The sequence below is a fragment of the Bombina bombina genome, chromosome 5, assembly GCF_027579735.1.
Source record: "Bombina bombina isolate aBomBom1 chromosome 5, aBomBom1.pri, whole genome shotgun sequence".
Lineage (NCBI taxonomy): Eukaryota > Metazoa > Chordata > Amphibia > Anura > Bombinatoridae > Bombina > Bombina bombina.
This window is the reverse complement of record NC_069503.1, coordinates 527,527,319-527,544,918: the sequence shown is the minus strand read 5'-3', so window position 1 is coordinate 527,544,918 and position 17,600 is coordinate 527,527,319. Positions and strand designations below refer to the sequence as shown.

The 17,600-nt window shown below is 35.0% G+C and overlaps 2 protein-coding genes across 4 annotated transcripts in view; one reads left to right on the top strand and one right to left on the bottom strand.

Annotated features, from left to right (window-relative positions):
• LRRFIP2 (LRR binding FLII interacting protein 2) overlaps window positions 1–11,940 on the bottom strand; it is a 658,447-nt gene extending 646,507 nt beyond the window's left edge. Inside the window, exon 1 of the mRNA XM_053714454.1 lies at window positions 11,923–11,940. The gene's annotated coding sequence lies outside the window, so the exon portion shown is untranslated. The remainder of the gene's footprint in view (window positions 1–11,922) is intronic.
• The window catches only part of GOLGA4 (golgin A4), a 319,091-nt gene that overhangs the window by 629 nt on the left and 300,862 nt on the right, over window positions 1–17,600 (top strand). The window lies entirely within an intron of this gene.

The following is a 17,600-nucleotide window of genomic DNA, read 5'->3' as shown; positions in this document are numbered from 1 at the left end:
ATTAGTAGAATGTTAATGTTTACATTTGATAACTTCATATAAAATATTAATATTTTAGCAAATTAATAAGCATTCTGTTCTGCAACATAATGATGGTCTTACGTTATTTAAAGGGACACTGAACCCAAATGTTTTCTTTTGTGATTCAGATAGAACATGCAATTTTAAGCAACTTTCTAATTTACCCCTATTATCACATTTTCTTCACTCTCTTGGTATCTTTATTTGAAAAGCAAGAATGTAAGTTTAGATGCCGGCCCATATTTGGTGAACAACCTGGGTTGTTCTTTTTGATTGGTGGATAAATTCACCTACCAATGAACAAGTGCTGTCCCGATCTTAACCAAAAATTGGCTGGCTCCTTAGCTTAGATGCCTTCTTTTTCAAATAAAGATAGCAAGAGAACGAAGAAGAATTGATAATAGGAGTAAATTAGAAAGTTGCCTAAAATTGCATGCTCTATCTGAAAATATTTTTTGGGGTTCAGTGTTCTTTAATTTCAAAGTTTTGTTTTAATGGAATTGGCTTTGCTTTATTGTTGTTTGAGGTTTTTAAATTGATTTCTTTTATAAATGTCTAAAGAGAAATATAAAGATATTTAGCTGTTTAGAAGATAAAGTTACAAATATAGTATTATTGTTGAACAATTACAATGTTATTTCCCTTAGCAAATATGTTAATTAATAATGGTATTTGACTTGGTCTATGTATTACAGATAAAAAAAACTTGTATTGGATTTGTTACTGTAGCTGACCTATACCTAAATATTGTGTTACTGGTAGACTGTCTCTCGCTCTCAGTCTCTCTTTTTATCTATCTATATATAACTATTACTGAAAATTGCAGTATTTGTCAAGTCCTGTATTTGTATATATGTATGTATGTGTGTGTGCTTTATGTATAAATAAAATATATATATATATATATTAGTAAAGGAAACACTTGAACGTTTCAATAAATCTTTACTGTGATGTGACCGTCACAGGTCACATCACAGTAAAGATTTATTGAAAAGTTCCAGTGAGTGCAAGTTTTTCCTTTACTAATATTGATACCTACTAGCACCCTGGCAGTCGACCTGAAAGTGAGAGTGCACATCTCTGATATATATATATATATAGAGAGGGAGAGAGAGGGAGAGAGGGAGGAGGGAGAGAAAAAAACAAAACAAAAAAAACTTGCACTCACTGGTCTTTTCCTCAAAAAACACACTTTTGAGGAAAAGACCAGTGAGTGCAAGTTCTTGTTACCTCTATCTATTATTTACTAGCACTCTGGCATTTTGACTTTGAAGTGAGAGTGCTCTTCTATGGGTGTATATATATATATATATATATATATATATATATATATATATATATATATATATATATATTCACATGATTCTTAAATTAGTGAAGAATTGTAAACCACGTGTTTAAAACAGGACTTGACAAATTCTAGAAGCTAGAGTGGCAGAGCTTCTAAAATCGTATTAACTTTTTAAATTCCATTTTATATATCTATATAGAAACTCATTTCTGGCTCCTAAAATTAATAATAATTTCTGAACCACTGGTTTAAGATTATCTCTCATCTGGAACAAGATAAGCAGGTGCTTATGCTAAATCAGAGTTACCTGCTAAACTGAAAAAACAGGTTTTTAAAAGTATCGGAATTCATGATAACAATATCATGAAGTTATCAAAATGTCAAAATAGTCATGACATTCAATTATTTTTATTTGCAATGTATTCAGAGCAATTTTAAGTTTGTATTATGAAACATTTGTTCTATAATAAGTTGGTCTGTGTTTCACTTCATGTGGTTGGTAGTGGACCAAGTACAACTTTCCTCATGTGCCTTTCAAAAGATTTTGCCACTTTTCTGAGGCATAACCTTCACCCAGATCACAACAAAAAAGAACAAAATACAGACAATTGTTTTGCTATAATCCCTTGTTAAATGCTGTTTTGACTCATTACAATAACTTGTGATAGCAGCTCAATTCAATTCTATCATCAATTTAGCTTCATTGTTGTGATATCATTTATTGAAGGAGCAGCAGTGCACTACTGGGAACTAGCTGAACACCTCTTTAAGGCAATGGCAAGAGGCATATATGTGTGGCAACCAATCAGCAGCTAGCTCCTGAGCCAATCTAGGTATGCTTTCCAACAAAGGATGCTAAAGGAACAAAGCAAAATAGAAGTAAAACGTGTCCCTTTAAACTAAACCAGAGATACAGGCTTAAAGGGACAGTATACACTTATTTTCATATAACTGCATGTCATAGACACTTCTATAAAGAATACGATGCACAGATACTGATAAAAAAAATCCAGTATAAAACTGTTTAAAAACTTACTTAGAAGCTCTCAGTTTAGCTCTGTTGATAAGGTAGCTGGAAAGCCCACTGCACGTGGGAAATAAGACACTCCCCCCCTCCCCCTTCTTTTGCATATGAAAAGACCCTTTACACAAACAGCTGGAGAAGGTAGCTGATGGTATTCTCATAAAACTTTGGGGCTTGGTTAGGAGTCTGAAAATCAGAGCAATGTTATTTAAAAATAAGCAAAACTATACATTTAAAAAAAAAAACTAAAAACTTTATGGGCTATATAAATAGATCATCTACAAAACATTTATGCAAAGAAAAAAATGAGTGTACAATGTCCCTTTAACTGAGAAGACAGGGTGTTATGAATATTTCAATTAACCAGTCAGAATACTCATAGATCATAACAACGTTCAATTACACTTATTTAAAGTAAATTTCACAATCTAAGCTAAAAGTTATTCTTTATCTCAAAAACTGTTTTATGAGTTAGATTATCACTTAATGGGGTTGAGTAGCACAACTTGCTTCCATGTGTCTTTCAAAAGGATTTGTTACTGAGTGTGTAATGCATATCCTTGACCCAGATTTTTTTTTTTTTTAAAAAGTTAACAGAATACAGTACTGTATATCAATTAACAAATACCTGAAAAACTGGGTTTACCATTGAACAGTCTAACAAACTGTAAAGAAATAAACTAAATAATGTATTGTCTTTGAAGATAAACTTTGAGAAGTAATTTAGCATATTTCACCACTTTGATCCTCTGTAATAGAACAGTGTAGTTTAACCCCTTAATGACCGGACCATTTTTCAATTTTCTTACCCTTAATGACAATGGCTATTTTTAAATTTCTGCAGTGTTTGTGTTTAGCTGTAATTTTCCTCTTACTCATTTACTGTACCCACACATATTATATACTGTTTTTCTCGCCATTAAATGGAATTTCTAAATATACCATTATTTCCATCATATCTTATAATTTACTGTAAAAAAAATAAAAAATATGTGGAAAAAATGGAAAAAAACACACTTTTTCTAACGTTGACCCCCAAAATATGTTACACATCTACAACCACCAAAAAACATCCATGCTAAATAGTTTCTAAATTTTGTCCTGAGTTTAGAAATACCCAATGTTTACATGTTCTTTTTTTTTTTGCAAGTTATAGGGCCATAAATACAAGTAGCACTTTGCTATTTCCAAACCACTTTTTTTTTAAAATGAGCGCTAGTTACATTGAAACACTGATATCTGTCAGGAATCCCTGAATATCCCTTGACATGTATATATTTTTATTTAGAAGACATCCCAAAGTATTGATCTAGGCCCATTTTGGTATATTTCATGCCACCATTTCACCGCCAAATGCGATCAAATAAAAAAAATTGTTGACTTTTTCACAAATTTTTTCACAAACTTTAAGTTTCTCACTGAATTTATTTACAAACATCTTGTGCAATTATGGCATAAATGGTTGTAAATGCTTCTCTGGGATCCCCTTTGTTCAGAAATAGCAGACATATATGGCTTTGGTGTTGCTTTTTGGTAATTAGAAGGCCCCTAAATGCCGCTGCGCACCACACGTGTTTTATGCCCAGCAGTGAAGGGGTTAACTAGGGAGTTTGTAGGGAGCTTTTAGGTTTAATTTTAGCTTTAGTGTAGTGTAATAGACAACCCAAATTATTGATCTAGGCCCATTTTGGTATATTTCATGCCACCATTTCACCGCCAAACACAATCAAATAAAAAAAAAAACTGTTACATTTTTCACAATTTTAGGTTTCTCACTGAAATTATTTACAAACAGCTTGTGTAATTATGGCAAAAATGGTTGTAAATGCTTCTCTGGGATCCCCTTTGTTCAGAAATAGCAGACATATATGGCTTTGGCGTTGCTTTTTGGTAATAATAAGGCCGTTAAATGCTGCTGCGCACCACACTTGTAATATGCCCAGCAGTTAAGGGGTTAATTAGGTAGCTTGTAGGGTTAATTTTTAGCTTTAGTGTAGAGATCAGCCTCCCACCTGACACATCCCACCCCCTGATCCCCCCCTGACCTCCCTCAAACAGCTCTCTTCCCTCCCCCACCTCACAATTGTCACCGCCATCTTAAGTACTGGCAGAAAGTCTGCCAGTACTGAAATAAAAATCATTTTTTATTTTTTTTTATTTATTTTTTCATACTGTCTGCAGTCTGCATCCCCCCTTACCCCAGAACCTCCCTGATCCCCCCATACATCTTTCTAACCCTCCCCCTCTACCTATTTGCCGCCATCTTGGGTACTGGCAGCTGTCTGCCAGTACCCAATTTGCCCCCAAAAATAGTTTTTTTTTTACTTTTTAGATGAAAAATATGTTTTCTGTAGTGTAGCTGGGCCCCCCTTAATAATCTACATCCCTCCCCCTCCCAGATCCCTTACTACTCAAAGAAGATCCCCAGGACCCCAGGCATCTGCATTGGTTATATATTTTTTTTTTCTATTTCTTCCGGTCATATTTTGCGTGCGTGAGCACGCGCGCGCACCCACCCGCGCTCCCCCACCGCCACAACCGCCGATATTGCAGGAACTGCTTAAGAATAACACACATCGGGAGCATATACTTAACGGTACTCCCAGAAGCTGCTCTCACCCACCAACGAATGTGAGATCGCTATAGTCCGATGCAGAGAGGGCCACAGAGTGGCCCTTTCTGCATCGGTGGGTAAAATAAGGGATTGCAGTGATGCCTCAATATTGTGGCATCACTACAATCCCTTGTAAGCAGCTGGAAGCGATCATGATTGCTTCCAGCGCTTCTAACAACAGAGGACGTACCAGGTACGTCAATTGTCATTAAGGGAATGTTTTTCCATGACGTACCTGGTACGTCCTCTGTCATTAAGGGGTTAAAGCCATTAAATTGTTGCACAGGGCAGTGACTCAATCAGTTTTTGAAGGAGCAGTGTGTTTGGGCTGAGTGGGACATAATGGAGTTTTTAACTTCCTTCTTTGATTGGCCCATAGGCTGTCCCTCTCTCTTACCCATTGTGTTTTTTGTTTTTTAAATAGAACACACCCTGGTCTGCTGCATTTTTATCTTTGTTATATTTTACTTATTTGCCAAAAGGATGAATTTTGAATTAGATAGAACAATTATGTGTTTTAAATCTAATAAATACAATCTAAGATTTCTGGAATATTTACAATTTTGACTTCTGCAGAAATTCACCTACAATTAGTAAATAAATTAAATTTGTTATTAAATACTACAATTGAAATTGATATGCTGTTAAATAGTATAAGCACTTTACAATAAAGTTTCCAAAAACAAATTGTATCAAATACCAAAAAGCAAGTCCAGATTTAATCCTCTATTTCTGGAATTACCTGAAGATTTAAACCGTTCTGGGGCAAAATAAAATACTGGCATAAACAGTTATTTAAGATAAAATTTACATAATTGATATCCCCTTTCTGAGACTAAAGGATAACTAAAACATTGTAGCTATTTCCTAGCCATTGTAGTTATAATGGCAATAATGTGTATTTTAAAACATTGGCTAGTAGACAAACCACATTTTTTTATTTTAGCTATTCACTTTAAATATTGTTTTGTAATATTTTTGTCATATTTTCAATATCTTAGAATGTTTATTACTCTTTATACTGTTGCACTTTTTTTTTTTTTTTAATTGTAATGGTTTGAATTTTCCTAAAATATAAAAGGAAAAAAAAGGATACCAAGAAAACAGTCAATTTGATAATGGAGTGAAAAAGTGTTTTCACAATTACATTTTCTATCTTAATCATGAAAGTTTAAGTTAGACTTTCATGTCTCTTAAATACCCACAATAATGTAATGTCACCTTAAAGGGACACTGAACCCAAATTTTTTTTCTTTTGTGATTCAAATAGAGCATGCAATTTTAAGCAACTTTCTAATTTACTCCTATTATCAATTTTCTTCGTTCTTTTGCTATCTTTATTTGAAAAAGAAGGCATTTAAGCAATTTTTTTTAGTTCAGGGCCTGGACAGCCCTTGTTTATTGGTGGGTGAATTTATCCACCAATCGGCAAGAACAATCCAGGTTGTTCACCACAAATGTCCCGGCATCTAAACTTACATTCTTGCATTTCAAATAAAGATACCAAGAGAATGAAGAACATTTAATAGGAGTAAATTAGAAAGTTACTTAAAATTGCATACTCTATCTGAATCGCGAAATAATTTTTTTTGGTTCAGTTTCCCTTTAAACAATCATTCCTTGTATGTTTACTGTGCATAAAGCATACACAGTATGTCAGTATGCCCCATGCGTTCTTGGCCAGAATTATGTATCACTGCCAGCCCTCTGAACAAGAGTGACATCTTACATATGCTCTGTTAACCTTGTGCACAGTGATAGCTTTTATTAAAATGATTTTTGTTCATTCTAGTGTATTTCCCAGTTGCTTGTGTTTTTAAAACTGAAAATCATTGATGTACATTTCAGTTTTTAGTAGATTGTCTCTTTCATATTTACATATCTGGAGATATACATCCTGCTTTGTTCTTCTCTCTATTAGTCACAGTGTCCCTTTTATTGCTAAACTACTTGGGAAACTGTTCTTATTCGTCAGTGATAAGAGCAGCATCCTGTGTCATTTGTTGTGCTATAATAAGCTAATGCCGAAACGCGTGAGATGCGTGCTTTCTACCCTCCTCTCTTATTTATGATGCTTTTAAGAAGACTTTAATAAATATGGATGTTTTAAATTAGCCAATTGGGTTTGTTGTTGATGATAGTAAGACGTACAGGTGTTTTGTGGAGAATCTGTTTACAATGCACAAAGGCTGTTTAATTGTTCACTAATCATTAATTAGTACAGCTTATCATCCTCATTTCAAACTGTACATTCATGAGTATTGCATACAGCTAGACTCAACAGAGACATGTACTGGGTGAGAGACAATCCATCACCCGCATGGTCTTGTTTCATTTAAAGGGGCTGTAAACCCCTTGAGATTTTGTCATGATTAATGAAACAACTTTGCAATATATTTTCATTATTTTTCTCCTTTTCATGTTATTTAGCTCTGAAAATTGAGCAATGTTTAATAATTGATGATGATAATAGTCATCTGTATTATGTTATATATATATATAATTTGTATATTTAATAGATTTTCTGTGCTCATGCATGAAAAGTTCCCTATGTCCACGTGCATAGTGGAGATATGTTTATTTCAACCAATGAACAGCTTTACTGCAGTATTAAAGGGACACTCTCTTATCTCAGGCCGTCTCTTATCTCATGCATTTTTATTAGCTTTTCACAGCAAGACACTGCTAATTCATGTATTCCATATAGATAACATGCTCACTCCCATGGAGTTGTGCAGGAACCAGCACTAAATTGCTAAAATGCAAGTCTGTAAATAGCACAGAGATAAGGGGGCAGTCTGCAGAGGTTTAGATAAAAGGTAATCGGCAAAATAAAAAGCATACTAATATAACCGTGTTGGTTATACAAAACTGTGAAGAATGGGTAATAAAGGAATTGTCTATCATTTTAAACAATAAACATGTTGGAAAAGACTGTCCCTTAAAGGGACACTGAACCCAAATTTTTAATTTTGTGATACAGATAGAGCATGCAATTTTAAGCAACTTTCTAATTTACTACTATTATCAATTTTCTTCGTTCTCTTGCCATCTTTATTTGAAAAAGAAGGCATCTAAGTTTTTTTTGTTGGTGGATGAATTTATCCGCCAATCAGCAAGAACAACCCAGGTTGTTCACCAAAAATGGGCTGGCATCTAAACTTACATTCTTGCATTTCAAATAAAGATACCAAGAGAATGAAGAAAATTTGATAATAGGAGTAAATTAGAAAGTTGCTTAACATTTCATGCTCTATCTGAATCACGAAAGAAAAACATTTTGTTCAGTGTCCCTTTAAAGGGAAAGTCAACGCAAAAATTGTTATCGTTTAACCCCTTACTGACCAGGCCATTTTTCAATTTTCTTACCGTTAGGGACCATGGCTATTTTTACATTTCTGTGGTGTTTGTGTTTAGCTGTAATTTTCCTCTTACTTAAGTACTGTACCCACACATATTATATACTGTTTTTCTCGCCATTAAATGGACTTTGTAAATACCATTATTTTCATCATATCATATAATTTACAAAAAAAAAAAAAAAAAATATATGAAGAAAAAATTGAAAAAACACACTTTTTCTAACTTTGACCCTGAAAATCTGTTACACATCTACAACCACCAAAAAACACCCGTGCTAAATAGTTTCTAAATTTTGTCCTGAGTTTAGAAATACCCAATGTTTACATGTTCTTTGCTTTTTTTGCAAGTTATAGGGCAATAAATACAAGTAGCACTTTGCTATTTCCAAACCTTTTTTTTTTTTCAAAATTAGCGCTAGTTACATTGGAACCCTGATATCTGTCAGGAATCCCTGAATATCTCTTGACATGGATATATATTTTTTTTTAGTAGACAACCCAAAGTATTGATCTAGGCCCATTTTGGTATATTTCATGCTACCATTTCACCGCCAAATGTGATCAAATAAGAAACATCTTTAATTTTTTCACAAACTTAAGGTTTCTCACTGAAATTATTTACAAACAACTTGTGCAATTATGGTACAAATGGTTGTAAATGCTTCTCCGGGATCCCCTTTGTTCAGAAATAGCAGACAAATATTGCTTTGAAGTTGCTTTTTGGTAATTAGAAGGCCACTAAATGCCTCTGCACACCACACTTGTATTATACCCAGCAGTGAAGGGGTTAATTAGGTAGCTTGTAGGGTTAATTTTAACTTTAGTGTAGAGATCAGCTTGACACATCCCACCCCCTGATCCCTCTCAAACAGCTCTCTTCCCTCCCCCAACTCACAATTGTCACCGCCATCTTAAAGGGCCATGATACCCAAATGTTGAAACACTTGAAAGTGATGCAGCATAGCTGCAAAAAGCTGACTAGAAAATATCACCTGAACATCTCTATGTAAAAAAGAAAGATATATTTTACTCATGTTATTTCCCTATTTAGTTTAAGGGAGTTTACTATGAAATCTCAAGAGATCACAGTAAAAGAGTTCATGACCTCAGCACTGTTGATACTGATTGGCTGCTGTTCGTTTCTTCATTTATTTTTTATTTATTTATTTATTATTTATTTTTATTTATTTTTACCTGCAGCTGAGTATAACTTTTTACACAGAACTTACTCTGGTGAGCTGAGGAAATTGTGAGGTAAAATATCTTCCTTTTTTACATAGAGATGCTCAGGTGATATTTTCCTGTCAGCTTTTTACAGTTGTACTGCATCAGTTTTAAGTGATTTAGCATATGAGTATTATGTCCCTTTAAGTACTGGCAGAAAGTCTGTCAGTACTAAAATTAAAAGGCATTTTTATTTATTCTGCCCAGCCCTGCTAAGAATAAATTAGAGCAGACTTAGATTCCATCGTGTGTGCCTGTCTAATTCTTGCTCTCCATGGCCTTGAATGTGAAATACTCAATTCCAGTGATAAGTGTAACATAATGATTATTATTATGAAGTGGTACCCCGGCGATCTGAGACCTGAGAGTTGGTTCCCCCCCTTAGCCCCTAACCTCTCTGACCCCCCAAACAGCTCTCTAACCCTCCCCCTCTACCTATATGCCGCCATCTTGGGTACTGGGTACTTGGGTAAAAAAATTGCAATGATGCCTTAATATCGAGGCATCACTGCAATACCTTGAAAGCGACTGGAAGCGATCACGATTCCTTGGTCCTTAACTGACACATTTTGTAGGACTTTCCTGACACGTCCTTGGTCGTTAAGGGGTTAAAAAGATAGAAAACGCCTTTACTACTCATTCCCCAGATTTACACAACTAACATGGTTATATTAATATACTTTATAACCTTTTAAACCTCTAAATTTCTGTCTGTTTCTAAGTACCTAAAGACAGCCCCATGATCACATGCTTTTGTATTTGCTGTTCACATCAGGGGAAGCTAGTTCATGTGAGCCATATAGATAACATTGTGCTGACGCCCGTGGATTCTAACAACACAGCACTAATTGGCTTAAAGGGACACTGAACCCAATTTTTTTCTTTCATGATTCAGATAGAGCATGACATTTTAAGCAACTTTCTAATTTACTCCTATTATCAATTTTTCTTTGTTTTCTTGCTATCTTTACTTTAAAAGCAGGAATGTAAAACTTAGCAGCTAGCCCATTTTAGGTTCAGCACCATGGATAGCACTTCCTTATTGGAGGCTTACATTTACCCACCAATAAGCAAGCATAACCCAGGTTCTCAACCAAAAATAGGCCGGCTTCTATGCATCACATTCCTGCTTTTAAATAAAGATAGCAAGAGAACTAAAAAAGAAAAATTAATAATAGGAGTAAATTAGAAAGTTGCTTAAAATGGCATGCTCTATCTGAATCATGAACGGAAAAAATTTGGGTTTAGTGTCCCTTTAAATGCAAAGCACTAGATAAAGTCATGTGATCAGGGGGCAGTCAGAAGATGCTTATAAGCAAGGTAATCACAGAGGTAAAAACTGTATTAATATAACCATGTTTTCTGTGCAAAACTGAGGAATGGGTAATAAAGGGAGGATTTATCTTTTTAAACAATAACATTTTTTTTTAGTTGACTGTCCCTTTAAGTGCTATTGCATTGCCTTTTTATCATGCATTTGTTGATTATGCAAATCTACTATATTTACTGGTCCTTATACGTTTAAACAGATGTTTTTTTCTAGAATCATATTTCCTTTACATCCATTCTATAAATAAATCCCTTTCAATGTTGCTTTTAATTGGGGGGGATCATTCCTATGTGGGAGAAAGTGACTTTAGAATTTAAAGAGAAAGAGATAAGGATTCATAAAGGTATCATGGATAAGATGAGGTAGCTACAGGGAGAAGGATGAGAATGGAAAGGGAGGATGAGATAGGAAGAAAATTGACAAAGAAAGAGAAACACAGTAATACAATAGGTGAAAGAGTTCGTTTTCTATACTGTGCAAATAAACTTATTTAGTTAAACATTTTAAGAGGAGATTGGTTTACAGAAATGTTGTATTTTATATGGCTTAAAAGTGCAAAACAGTAAACATTCTAATATGATTGATAATTTTGTCATTATTGCTTGGAAAGGATTAAACACACAGTATTAGTCAGCTCCAGAGTACCAATGCACTACTGGGAGCTAGCAAGAAGATATCTGGTGAGCCAATGACAGGCATATACAGTATATTACATGGCTACCAATTACCAGCTAGCTCCCAGTAGTGCATTGCCTCTATACATATGCTTTTCAACATAGGATACCAAGAGATTAAAGTAAATCTTATTATAGCTGTGAATTTAAACGTGTCTTAAAATGACCTGCTCTATCTGAACAATGGACCTTTCATGTCCCTTAGTCTACATTGTTATAGAAACCTATATTACAATAAGCCCAATTTAGATATCGAGCAACAATATTAAAATATTTTCATCTTCCACACTTCTCTGGAATATGCTGCCTTTGTATACCTGATAAGCACCTTCTTTTACATCCCTTAAGACTGATCTGAAGTCACCTTGAGTTTAGTACTTACCTCTGCACACAACTAATCTTGCAAATGCACCTACTTAATCTTTGTCAAACGTCTGTCCGTCTTCCCCAGTGTGAATTAAACTGAAGTACTTCAGGGTATAGATTCCATAGCTCCTGTGTTCAGAATTGATGCCTTTGTTTTAAAATTCATCGACTCACTCAGTATTTGTACTGTCAAAGATGTGCAATGCTGGGGGCATGAAAATAAAAGTACATTCATATAGAATATGCATGATCTGTATGCGTTTTAGTCTTTTTTTGTTTTCATACGGTTTATCAGCAATTAAGCACTGCAAAAGATGTTTTAGAAGTTGTCATTCTATTAGCAAAATGTGATTTAGAGCACTACAGGAAAATACTCTTTAAAAAGCCTCTTGAGCACATTCCTTCTGCTTTGATCATTTACATCAAAAGGGTACTGATCTCAGAAATCAATGTGTAGCATTTTGCAGGGTAAGGTAAATTGTAGCATGCTAGTATGACTTATGCACTTCAGTGTCTAAGGGAAAATGTAAAAATCACAATTTTAATAGGAAAGGAGGCTACAAAATAATGAAAGTATATTGCATATGAATTTGTTACTTTGCATGAAACCCAAATTGTTTCTTTCATGATATTTTTGAGCAACTTTACAATCTACTGCTATTATCAATTTTGTTTCATTCTCTTAGTATCCTTTGTTAAAGGAGCAGCAACGTACTACTGGGAGCTAGCTGAACACATTGGTAAGCCAATGAAAAGAGGCAGCTAGCTCCCAGCTCCTGAGCTAACCTAGATATGATTTTCCACAATATATACGAAGAGAATTAAGCAAATTAGATAATAGAAGTAAATTGGAAAATTGTTCAAAATTGTACAGGAAAATATTTGTGTTTCATGTCCCTTTTTAATTTTGAGTTTTACATCATGGAGTTAGCTGAATCGGGCCCTACACAGTCACCTTTGGCCTTATGTAAAACCACCTTGTTTAATATCCAGAGACTGGCACCATTTTGAAATTTGTGAGAAAAAAATCTACCGCTTATTTAAAATTCAGAGCAAGTGCTATTGCCTTGTTGTTTTTTGTGCATTTCTGTATTTAGTGGATCTTTAGCATGAATAAATTATATTGATAAATATGTCTCCAGTTGTTTTGCTCACTTGTAGCCAGCTGGCATTAGTTTGTAAAGGTACAGAGCAAGAAAGCAATTTTAATCCCTTTTCAATTTACTTCTGTTGTCAAATTTACTTTGTTCTTTTGGTGTCCATTGTAGAAAAGCATACCTAGATAAGCTTAGGAACAGCAAAGTACTCCTAGGTGCTCGCTGGTCATTGGTGGCTGCACACATATGGCTCTCGTCATTGGCAACACCCAATGTGGTTAGCTTCTTTGCAGCTGACGTTTACTGTGTGTTTAAACTGTTTGCAAAGCGTAAACAAATAATTATATGCAAGCAGTAGTGCTATAATGCTCTAATGTGCACTATTGCTCAAAGAGAGCTCCGGAAAGGTATTGTACGTTTCCACTTTACTTCTATTAACGAATTTGCTTTGTTCCCATAGTATTCTTTGTTGAAGAGATACCTAGCAAGTTGTCTGGAGCACTACATAGCAAGAAATACTGCTACCCTCTAGGGCTCCTGCAATTGGATCACATTCTTGCAAAACTGCTGCCAAATAGTGATCCAGAAACATACATGCTCCTGAGCTTATGTCCCTGCTTTTCAACAAAAGATACCAAGAAAACAAATACAATTTGGTAATAGGAGTAAATTAGAAAGTTGTTTTAAATTGCATGCTCTGTCTGAATCATGAAAGAAAAAATTAGGGTTTCCTGTACTTTTACGATCAGGTACCCCAGTCCGTTAACAATCCTGAGCTGTTTTTTACTGTATGTTTGAATCCCCTGCAGTATTAAGCACATAGTTCTGTTTAAACAATAGTTCAATAATAAAATGTTCTAGCATTGCACTTTTTAAGGACTTTGGCTTTAAAACAGTCTAATCTACACAGTGATTGCTTGATCAGTATACTAGATTATATATCCGTTCAGCAGAGTAGGGAAGGTGATTATTTAGAAACTAGTCCTAAAGCCTGTGTACACGGGCCATTTTTTGCAGTACAGTGGTCCCACCCCTTGCTCTCTCTATATCCCCCCTCTCTCTTGCTCTCTCTTTCTCCCCTCTCTCTTGCTCTCTCTTTCTCCCCTCTCTCTTGCTCTCTCTTTCTCCCCTCTCTTTTGTTCTCTCTCTCTCCCCTCTCTTTTACATTCTCTCTCTCTCTCTCTTCCCCCCTCTCTTTTACTCTCTCTCCCCCTCTCTTTTACTCTCTCTCTCCCCCCCTCTCTTTTGCTCTCCCCCCTCTCTTTTGCTCTCTCTCTCTCTCTCTCTCTCTCTCTTGCTCTCTCTCTCCCCCCTCTTTTGCTGTCTCTCTCTTTTGCTGTCTCTCTCCCCCTCTCTTTTTTGCTGTCTCTCTCTGCCCACTCCGCACCCGCCAGGTCACGCCCACTCCACCACACAACGCCAGGTCAGTTGGAAGGCCAGGTGTGTTTGTTCTCGCACGCAGTCTCTATTGCGCATGACAACTTCGGACAAACACATTTGGCCTTTTATTATATAGGATAATATATAAGGTTCCTGCTTAAAGGGGCAATGTAATCAGCCAAGCATCTAAGAGAAATGTGTTGTGTTCAAAGCTGCTGCTTGAAAACCTTTAAAATAGACAAGACTCTCCCTCTTCCCCCACCTCCCAGGAGAGATTCATTTCTTCTGCTGCCTCTTGTTTACATAGCTTTTTTTTTATAGACAATACTTTAGTACAGACATTTTCAGTATAAGTGCTGATTTCAGCAGGCGAAAGCATCTATTTCAAATGATAAAATCAAGGCAAATTAGCTATTTGTAGCTAAATTAATACACTTCAACAGTTAAAATGGCCTATTAGGAGCATATTAAGAGGCAAAAGGGGAGAAAATAATTATAATATAATGTATCTTTAACTAGGTGCCTTAAATATAAAATAAATTATTTTCTCTACATGAAGAAGTAATTAGTTAATGTAGAAATATATGAATATTGGATAGCTAGCAGATGTACATTAATTTGTCAGCCTGTTTTATTACAACTAAGTAGCCAGCCACGGAATAAATGTATATATTTATAATGTATAAATAGATATATGTAACATAAGCCAGACTTTTTTGAAGCTCCCTGCATTTGCCAAAGTCAGCAAGCTGAGACTGATTTGCTAAAATCTTTACTGGGTTTGTGACCCCTGTTCAGTATTACTGTATAATGTAAGATGTTTGGTTTGTATTATATCATCTCTGGATTGATGTCATTACCGTTTCCTTATTGGTAGAAGAATTTTGCCAACCCTATTATGTGTATAAATGTATTTATATTATTTACTGTGTGTATTAATGTCAGTGCTCTTCACAGACAATTTTGCCAGCCAGGTGACATTAAGAAATAGTCTTGTGGGGACAGTGTGGTACTTAGCGATACTATAAAATTTTCTGTTATTTATAAATGTTAGTTAAAGAGATAGTAAAGTCCAAATTAAACTTTCATGATTTAGTCAGGGTATGTCATTTTTTTTTTTTTTTTTTTTTTTTTTTAAGTCTTTATTTAGTATCCAACAGGTTATACAAATTCATATAATCAACTGTTAACACCGAGGAGCATACAACATAACAAAAACAGATGCAGCTTAGTGAACTTAAAACCGTACATTACTTGATGCTTACAAGGTAATTCAAAGTAAGAAAAAAAAAGAAAAAGGGACAAAAAGAAGAGAAATGTACCTTGAATTAGACTAACCTACCTATCACTGAATTTCATTGTATATTCCACTCAACTAAATGCTCACCTGTTGGAGAAAATTTTATTTTCCCTCTATAACTTAAAATACCTCCAATTAAGAATTATCCAGAACTTATGTCTTGTTATTCTATCGAAAACCCTCGTCCTTAGTTGGAGTGAGCCCACCAACAAACAACAATCAACAAACTGACAGACACACAGACAAGACTACCACACAAATACACATGCAGAAAACAAAACAAAACAAAACAAAAAAAAAAGAAAAAAAAAAGGGGGGGGGGGGGAACGAAAAGGAAAAGAAAAAGGAGGGGAAAAAATAAGCAGAGAAGGAAAGTAAGTGAATTACCAGATGCCCAGCAACACCATTTCTGAGTTTCTGAATGGATGAATTAGGAGGTCAATTTCACTTGAAGAAAAAGATTTAATAAAGGATGACCATTTCTTAAAAAATAAAATAACCTCACATTCCTTATTTAAATTAGTATCCATTTGCTCAAGGATACATTGTTTTTTTAGACAATTTTTGACCTCCGGAATACTGGGGGCAGTCCCCCCCTTCCACTTTCTGAGGATTAGATATCTGGCTGCTAATATAGCCATATTGACTATTTTAGTATTACCTGTCTGAGCTCCTGAGTCCTTCCATAGAAATATAATGTGAGATACCTCTAATCTCATAGAGGAGGTTCCTAAAATAGTATTAAGCCAATATTGTAATTTAAACCAGAATTGTTGCATCTTTGGGCATTCCCAAAACATATGTGTGAGAGAAGCAGAGGGGAGAGAGCATTTAGGGCAAGAACTAAATTTAGAGTTACCAAACCGCGCTCCCTTTTCTGGAGTGAAAAAAGTAATTAGTAGTAATTTAATATGGGATTCTCTCCATGTGGAGGAAAGGGTAACTCGCTTTGTTTCCGCAATTGAGAATTGGATACAGCTAGTCTCTATATAGCTTTGCCTTAGAGCTGCAGCCCAGTTAGTGGAGATCTTTTCCAGATTAGAAACCCCTCTTATAGAACTCAAATCTATATAACTAGTTGAGATTGAAATAATACCAGAATTAGCTAAGATGAGCCATTTCTCTATGGGCCCCTGGGACCAATTCCATCCATAAGAACTTATTAAATTAGATACATAATGTCTTGCTTGTAAGTACGCGAAGAAATCTTTTTGGGGAATATTATATTCCGATCTTAATGAGCCAAAGGTTTTTATGCATGACCTTTCAAAATCTAATAACTGAGAGACCTTACTTAAACCTACCCTGTGCCACCTCTGAAAAGGTGAAAATAGAATTCCCGCCTGGAATTGAGGGTTGCCTGATAATGGCATAAATTTAGAGACCCTATATTCAACGCCTAGGAGTTTACACACTTTCCACCACGCTTGAAGGGGACTATAAATTGTTCTCATCTTTTTCACCTCCTTTGATAATTGAACAGCATTACAATGAATAATTGCTAAAGGAAGGTATGGATGTGTTACATTTCTTTCTAAGTTATTATTAGTGACATAGTTTCTCTCATATATCCAATCCATAATTAAACGTAATAAAAAGGCATAGTTATAGAGTTTTAGGTCTGGTAGAGCCAGACCCGCGAGTTCTCTTGGGAGAGAGAGTTTAAGTAAAGAAATTCTGGGTTTTTTATTTTGCCACAGAAATTTTCTCAAGGTAGTGTTGAATATTGTTAAGTCTCTTCCCCTTATGATCAATGAAGTATTTTGTATTACATATAAAATTTTGGGTAGACAAATCATTTTATATAGGGCTATACGGCCTGACAAAGAAAGGGGGAGATTCTGCCAATTTTTGAGAATCTTCATAACTCTATTGAGTACTGGGGTAATGTTGAGGCTATACCATTTTTCTGGGATA